Raw genomic sequence first — 8,690 nt, 5'->3', positions numbered from 1 at the left:
CCTAGGCATTGTGACTACTGTGCTTAATTGATAAGATGGCCCTGGGCCTGCCCAGAATTTTGGTACCTAGAAGCCATTCTAAGACAGCCCTTCCCCAGGGATAGTGACCTTCCTAGCTCAGGTCAGCTTCAGTGGTCAGAAAAATGGGGATTCAGTTCCCAGCCCTGCCACTAACTCTATGATCTTGGGTAATGGACTTAACTACTCTGAGATTCACTTTTCCTCTTTTTTCCATTTGGTTCTCAGAATTAAAGTAACTCAAAGAGATAGCAAATCTGAAATTGTCTAGCCCAATACTGATACTCAAATCTAGTTCCAGTTCCCTCTCCTCACATTCAAATCTTCCATGAGCCATCTATTTTCTCTCTTGCCATTTTTCCACAGGTGAAATTAGTGACTGGGAATGGCTAAATAAATTTTGAAGAGTGTTTGCATTCTCATAAAGGACAATCTTCAGCCCATAGGATCTTTTTTTTTTTTTTTTCACGGGCCTCTCCCGTTGCGGAGCACAGGCTCCGGACGCACAGGCTCAGCGGCCATGGCTCACGGGCCCAGCCACTCCGCGGCATGTGGGATCTTCCCAGACCGGGGCACGAACCCACGTCCCCTGCATCGGCAGGCGGATTCTCAACGATTGCACCACCAGGGAAGCCCACAGCCCATAGGATTTAAACTTTTCTGATGGAATTAAAAGTCTCATTTCTTTTGGGGGAAGTACAGTTTAGGAAGAGGAACGAGTCCCCTTATCTTGGCATATACTTTGGGCGTTGGCATGTGTTTTTGATAAGGGAAGATCTTTGGTAGATGATGACACTCCACTCTTGCAGAGGACATGATGCTTGATAAATTAGACACACTATGATGGATATGCAGATATTAACTACCTGCAGGTAGGGAGTTGTGCGATTTGGGGCACATCACGTGAATCCTTACTTTGCTCATCTGTGAACTGAGGATAATGAAGGTGACATGTGAAAATACTTTACAAACTCAAACTTAACCAATGTAAGGCAGTATAATTATTCAGTTATACATCCACTGTTATAAAATCTTAGCTGATAGTAAAAAAATGCCTACCCACAAAGCAATAGCCTGAAAACGGTATCAATGCAAGGAGTTAGTGACACGTTTATTCCTTCAGCTTTCTTGAAGGAAGACTTTCCCGATCAAATCTCTCCTAGTACAAAAAATGAAACCACAGAATTTTTCATTACCAGGTCTAATTCCACATATAATTTTTGTGAAATTTATTTGTTTGTTTATATCAGGCTTCATTTCAAAAAAATGTCAAGGCAGCTCACAAAGACAGAGGCTTGATGGTAAAAAAAAATGTAAGTGATGAAATTGTAGATAAAGAAAAGTAGAAAAATATAAGAGTGAAGTTATGAGTGAAAAATGAGGGTTAGGTTGGTATTGAACCCCATATTCAATGCTTCAGAGCACCCTGTAAAACCTAGCCTAATAAACATCCAACCGTTGAACACTGCCAGTATTCAGTACTTCTTTTTTTTTTTTTTAACATCTTTATTGGAGTATAATTGCTTTACAATGGTATGTTAGTTTCAGCTTCACAACAAAATGAATCAGTTATATATATACATATGTTCCCATATCTCTTCCCGCTTGCGTCTCCCTCCCTCCCATCCTCCCTATCCCACTCCTCCAGGCGGTCCCAAAGCACCGAGCTGATCTCCCTGTGCTATGCGGCTGCTTCCCACTAGCTATCTACCTTACGTTTGGTAGTGTATATATGTCCATGCCTCTTTATCGCTTTGTCACCGTTTACCCTTCCCCCTCCGCATAGCCTCAAGTCCATTCTCTAGTAAGTCTGTGTCTTTATTCCTGTTTCACCCCTAGGTTTTTCATGACATTTTTTTTTCTTAGATTCCATATATATGTGTTAGCATACGGTATTTGTCTTTCTCTTTCTGACTTACTTCACTCTGTATGACAGCCTCTAGGTCTATCCACCTCATTACAAATAGCTCAATTTCGTCTCTTTTTATGGCTGAGTAATATTCCATTGTATATATGTGCCACATCTTCTTTATCCATTCATCCGATGATGGACACTTAGGTTGTTTCCATCTCTGGGCTATTGTAAATAGAGCTGCAATGAACATTTTGGTACATGACTCTTTTTGAATTATGGTTTTCTCAGGGTATATGCCCAGTAGTGGGATTGCTGGGTCATATGGTACTTCTATTTGTAGCTTTTTAAGGAACCTCCATACTGTTCTCCACAGTGGCTGTATCAATTTACATTCCCACCAACAGTGTAAGAGGGTTCCCTTTTCTCCACACCCTCTCCAGCATTTATTGTTTCTAGATTTCTTGATGATGGCCATTCTGACTGGTGTGAGATGATATCTCATTGTAGTTTTGATTTGCATTTCTCTCATGATTAGTGATGTTGAGCATTCTTTCATGTGTTTGTTGGCACTCTGTATATCTTCTTTGGAGAAATGTCTATGTAGGTCTTCTGCCCATTTTTGGATTGGGTTGTTTGTTTTTTTGTCATTAAGCTGCATGAGCTGCTTATAAATTTTGGAGATCAATCCTTTGTCAGTTGCTTCATTTGCAAATATTTTCTCCCATTCTGAGGGTTGTCTTTTGGTCTTCTTTATGGTTTCCTTTGCTGCGCAAAAGCTTTTAAGTTTCATTAGGTCCCATTTGTTTACTCTTGTTTTTATTTCCATTTCTCTAGGAGGTGGGTCAAAAAGGACCTTGCTGTGATTTATGTCATAGAGTGTTCTGCCTATGTTTTCCTCTAAGAGTTTGATAGTTTCTGGTCTTACATTTAGGTCTTTAATCCATTTTGAGATTATTTTTGTGTATGGTGTTAGGGAGTGATCTAATTTCATACTTTTACATGTAGCTGTCCAGTTTTCCCAGCACCACTTATTGAATAGGCTGTCCTTTCTCCACTGTACATTTCTGCCTCCTTTGTCAAAGATAAGGTGACCATATGTGCGTGGGTTTATCTCTGGGCTTTCTATCCTGTTCCATTGATCTATCTTTCTGTTTTTGTGCCAGTACCATACCGTCTTGATAACTGTAGCTTTGTAGTATAGTCTGAAGTCTGGGAGCCTGATTCCTCCAGTTCCTTCTTTCGTTCTCAAGATTGCTTTGGCTATTCGGGGTCTTTTGTGTTTCCATACAAATTGCAAAATTTTTTGTTCTAGTTCTGTGAAAAATGCCAGTGGTAGTTTGATAGGGATTGCATTGAATCTATAGATTGCTTTCGGTAGTAGAGTCATTTTCACAATGTTGATTCTTCCAATCCAAGAACATGGTATATCTCTCCATCTCTTTGTATCATCTTTAATTTCTTTCATCAGTGTCTTATAATTTTCTGCATACAGATCTTTTGTCTCCTTAGGTAGGTTTATTCCTAGATATTTTATTCTTTTTGTTGCAATGGTAAATGGGAGTGTTTTCTTGATTTCACTTTCAGATTTTTCAGCATTAGTATATAGGAATGCCAGAGATTTCTGTGCATTAATTTTGTATCCTGCCACTTTACCAAATTCATTGATTAGCTCTAGTAGTTTTCTGGTAGCATCTTTAGGGTTCTCTATGTATAGGATCATGTCATCTGCAAACAGTGACAGCTTTACTTCTTCTTTTCCGATTTGGATTCCTTTTATTTCCTTTTCTTCTCTGATTGCTGTGGCTAAAACTTCCAAAACTATGTTGAGTAAGAGTGGTGAGAGTGGGCAACCTTGTCTTGTTCCTGATCTTAGTGGAAATGCTTTCAGTTTTTCACCATTGAGGATGATGTTTGCTGTGGGCTTGTCATATATGGCCTTTATTATGTTGAGGAAAGTTCCCTCTATGCCTACTTTCTGCAGGGTTTTTATCATAAATGGGTGTTGAATTTTGTCAAAAGCTTTCTCTGCATCTATTGAGATGATCATATGGTTTTTCTACTTCAGTTTGTTAATATGGTTATCACATTGATAGATTTGCGTATATTGAAGAATCCTTGCATTCCTGGAATAAACCCCACTTGCTCATGTTGTATGATCCTTTTACTGTGCTGTTGGATTCTGTTTGCTAGTATTTTGTTGAGGATTTTTGCATCTATGTTCATCAGTGATATTGGCCTGTAGTTTTCTTTCTTTGTGACATCCTTGTCTGGTTTTGGTATCAAGGTGATGGTGGCCTTGTAGAAGGAGTTTGGGAGTGTTCCTCCCTCTGCTATATATTGGAAGAGTTTGAGAAGGATAGGTGTTAGCTCTTCTCTAAATGTTTGATAGAATTCGCCTGTGAAGCCATCTGGTCCTGGGCTTTTCTTTGTTGGAAGATTTTTAATCACAGTTTCAATTTCAGTGCTTGTGATTGGTCTGTTCATATTTTCTATTTCTTCCTGATTCAGTCTTGGCAGGTTGTGCATTTCTAAGAATTTGTCCATTTCTTCCGGGTTGTCCATTTTATTGGCATAGAGTTGCTTGTAGTAATCTCTCATGATCTCTTTTATTTCTGCAGTGTCAGTTGTTACCTCTCCTTTTTCATTTCTAATTCTATTGATTTGAGTCTTCTCCCTTTTTTTCTTGATGAGTCTGGCTAGTGGTTTATCTATTTTGTTTATCTTCTCAAAGAACCAGCTTTTAGTTTTATTGATCTTTGCTATTGTTTCCTTCATTTCTTTTTCATTTATTTCTGATCTGATTTTTATGATTTCTTTCCTTCTGCTAGCTTTGGGGTTTTTTTGTTCTTCTTTCTCTAATTGCTTGAGGTGCAAGGTTAGGTTGTTTATTCGAGATGTTTCCTGCTTCTTAAGGTGGGCTTGTATTGCTATAAACTTCCCCCTTAGAACTGCTTTTGCTGCATCCCACAGGTTTTGGGTCGTTGTGTCTCCATTGTCATTTGTCTCTAGGTATTTTTTGATTTCCTCTTTGATTTCTTCAGTGATCACTTCATTATTAAGTAGTGTATTGTTTAGCCTCCATGTGTTTGTATTTTTTACAGATCTTTTACTGTAATTGATATCTAGTCTCATGGCGTTGTGGTCAGAAAAGATACTTGATACAATTTCAATTTTCCTAAATTTACCAAGGCTTGATTTGTGACCCAAGATATGATCTATCCTGGAGAATGTTCCATGAGCACTTGAGAAAAATGTGTATTCTGTTGTTTTTGGATGGAATGTCCTATAAATATCAATTAACTCCATCTCGTTTAATGTATCATTTAAAGCTTGTGTTTCCTTATTTATTTTCATTTTGGATGATCTGTCCATTCGTGAAAGTGGGGTGTTAAAGTCCCCTACTATGAATGTGTTACTGTCGATTTCCCCTTTTATGGTTGTCAGTATTTGCCTTATGTATTGAGGTGCACCTATGTTGGGTGCATAAATATTTACAATTGTTATATCTTCCTCTTGGATCGATCCCTTGATCATTATGTAGTGTCCTTCTTTGTCTCTTCTAATAGTCTTTGTTTTAAAGTCTATTTTGTCTGATATGAGAATTGCTACTCCAGCTTTCTTTTGGTTTCCATTTGCATGAAATACCTTTTTCCATCCCCTTACTTTCAGTCTGTATGTGTCTCTAGGTCTGAAGTGGGTCTCTTGTAGACAGCAAATATATGGGTCTTGTTTTTGTATCCATTCAGCCAATCTGTGTCTTTTGGTGGGAGCATTTAGTCCATTTACATTTAAGGTAATTATCGATATGTGTGTTCCTATTCCCATTTTCTTAATTGTTTTGGGTTCGTCATTGTAGGTCCTTTCCTTCTTTTGTGTTTCTTGCCTAGAGAAGTTCCTTTAGCAGTTGTTGTAGAGCTGGTTTGGTGGTGCTGAACTCTCTCAGCTTTTGCTTGTCTGTAAAGGTTTTAATTTCTCCATCAAATCTGAATGAGATCTTTGCTGGGTAGAGTAATCTTGGTTGCAGGTTTTTCTCCTTCAACACTTTTAATATGTCCTGCCACTCCCTTCTGGCTTGCAGAGTTTCTGCTGAAAGATCAGCTGTTAACCTTATGGGGATTCCCTTGTGTGTTATTTGTTGTTTTTCCCTTGCTGCTTTTAATATGTTTTCTTTGTATTTAATTTTTGACAGTTTGATTAATATGTGTCTTGGCGTATTTCTCCTTGGATTTATCCTGTATGGGACTCTCTGTGCTTCCTGGACTTGATTAACTATTTCCTTTCCCATATTAGGGAAGTTTTCAACTATAATCTCTTCAAATATTTTCTCAGTCCCTTTCTTTTTCTCTTCTTCTTCTGGAACCCCTATAATTCGAATGTTGGTGCGTTTAATGTTGTCCCAGAGGTCTCTGAGACTGTCCTCAGTTCTTTTCATTCTTTTTTCTTTATTCTGCTCTGCAGTAGTTATTTCCACTATTTTATCTTCCAGGTCACTTATCCGTTCTTCTGCCTCAGTTATTCTGCTATTGATCCCATCTAGAGTACCTTTAATTTCATTTATTGTGTTGTTCATCGTTGCTTGTTTCATCTTTAGTTCTTCTAGGTCCTTGTTAACTGATTCTTGCAATTTGTCCATTCTATTGTCCATTCTATCTCCAAGATTTCGGATCAACCTTACTATCATTATTCTGAATTCTTTTTCAGGTAGACTGCCTATTTCCTCTTCATTTGTTAGGTCTGGTGGGTTTTTATCTTGCTCCTTCATCTGCTGTGTGTTTTTCTGTCTTTTCATTTTGCTTATCTTACTGTGTTTGGGGTCTCCTTTTTTTTTTTTGCAGACTGAAGGTTCGTAGTTCCTGTTGTTTTTTGTGTCTGTCCCCAGTGGCTAAGGTTGGTTCAGTCGGTTGTGTAGGCTTCCTGGTGGAGGGTACTAGTGCCTGTGTTCTGGTGGATGAGGCTGGATCTTGTCTTTCTGGTGGGCAGGTCCACGTCTGGTGGTGTGTTTTGGGGTGTCTGTAGACTTATTATGATTTTGGGCAGCCTCTCTGCTAATGGGTGGGGTTGTGTTCCTGTCTTGCTAGTTGTTTGGCATAGGATGTCCAGCACTGTAGCTTGCTGGTCGTTGAGTGAAGCTGGGTGCTGGCGTTGAGATGGAGATCTCTCGGAGATTTTTGCTGTTTGATATTATGTGCAGCTGGGAGGCCTCTTGTGGACCAGTGTCCTGAAGTTGGCTCTCCCACCTCAGAGGCACAGCACTGAGTCCTGGCTGCAGCACCAAGAGCCTTTCATCCACAGGGCTCCTTAATTTGGGATGATTCGTTGTCTATTCAGGTATTCCACAGATGCAGGGTATATCAAGTTGATTGTAGAGCTTTAATCCGCTGCTTCTGAGGCTGCTGGGAGAGATTTCCCTTTCTCTTCTTTGTTCTCACAGTTCCCAGGGGCTCAGCTTTGGATTTGGCCCGCCTGTGCGTGTAGGTCGCCGGAGGGCGTCTGTTCTTTGCTCAGACAGGACGGGGTTAAAGGAGCCGCTGATTCGGAGGCTCTGGCTCACCCAGGCCGGGGGCGGGTAGGGAGGGTCACGGAGTGCGGGGCGGGCCTGCAGCGGCAGAGGCCGGCGTGACGCTGCAGCCTGAGGCTCGCCGTGCGCTCTCCCGGGGGAGCCGTCCCTGGATCCCGGGACCGTGGCAGTGGCGGGCTGCACAGGCTCCCCGGAAGGGCGTGTGGCTAGTGACCTGTGTTCGCACACAGGCCTCCTGGCGGCGGCAGCAGCGGCCTTAGCGTCCCATGTCCGTCTCTGGGCTCCGCACTCTTAGCCGCGGCTCGCGCCCGTCCCTGGAGCTCTCTCAAGCAGCGTTCTTAATCCCCTCTCCTCGTGCACCAGAAAACAAAGAGGGACGTAAAAGTCTCTTGCCTCTTCGGCAGGTCCAGACCCCTCCCCGGACTCTCTCCCGGCCAGCCGCGGCGCACCAACGCCCTGCAGGCTGTGTTCACGCCGCCAACCCCAGTCCACTCCAGGCGCTCCGACAAAAGCCGGAGCCTCAGCTCCCAGCCCCGCCCGCCCCGGCGGGCGAGCAGACAAGCCTCTCGGCTGGTGAGTGCCGGTCGGCCCGATCCTCTGCGCTGGAATCTGTCCGCTTTGCCCTCCGCACCCCTGTTGCTGTGCTCTCCTCCGCGGCTCCCAAGCTCCCCCACTCCGCCTCCCGAAGTCTCCACCCGCGAAGGGGCTTCCTAGTGTGTGGACACTTTTCCTCCTTCACAGCTCTCTTCCGCTGGTGCAGGACCCGTCCCTATCCTTTTGTCTCTGTTTAGTTTTTTCTTTTGCCCTAACCAGGTACGTGGGGGGTTCCTTGCCTTTTGGGAGGTCTGAGGTCTTCTGCCAGCGTTCAGTAGGTGCTCCGTAGGAGTTGTTCCACGCGTAGATGTATTTCTGGTGTATCTGTGGAGAGGAAGGTGATCTCCGCGTCTTATTCTTCCGCCATCTTCCCGGAAGTCTCGCAAAATCTTTTAAGACAAAATAGAAAATCTTTAAGTGTCTGCCACCTAAACATCTCCCTGACACTCCTTCTGGTTCCTTCAGTACTTCTTGAGATAACCTAGTTTACTTTTGAACAACTATGACCACTAGAAAGGGCTTTTTCTTAGCATCACCACCATGTAATTTAGCACTTAGTCATGGTCTCCCTAATACTCTCTACTTGATATTCTAATTTAATTAACATTTACTGCAAGTTCAATATGCATCAGAAATTGTATTGATACGTTATCTCATTTAATCTTTAAATAACCTTGTGAGGTGAGTTTTTTAAATCTTCATTTT

Source organism: Delphinus delphis, chromosome X (genome assembly GCF_949987515.2).
Source record: "Delphinus delphis chromosome X, mDelDel1.2, whole genome shotgun sequence".
Taxonomy (NCBI): domain Eukaryota; kingdom Metazoa; phylum Chordata; class Mammalia; order Artiodactyla; family Delphinidae; genus Delphinus; species Delphinus delphis.
Note: the sequence above shows the minus strand (reverse complement) of the source record.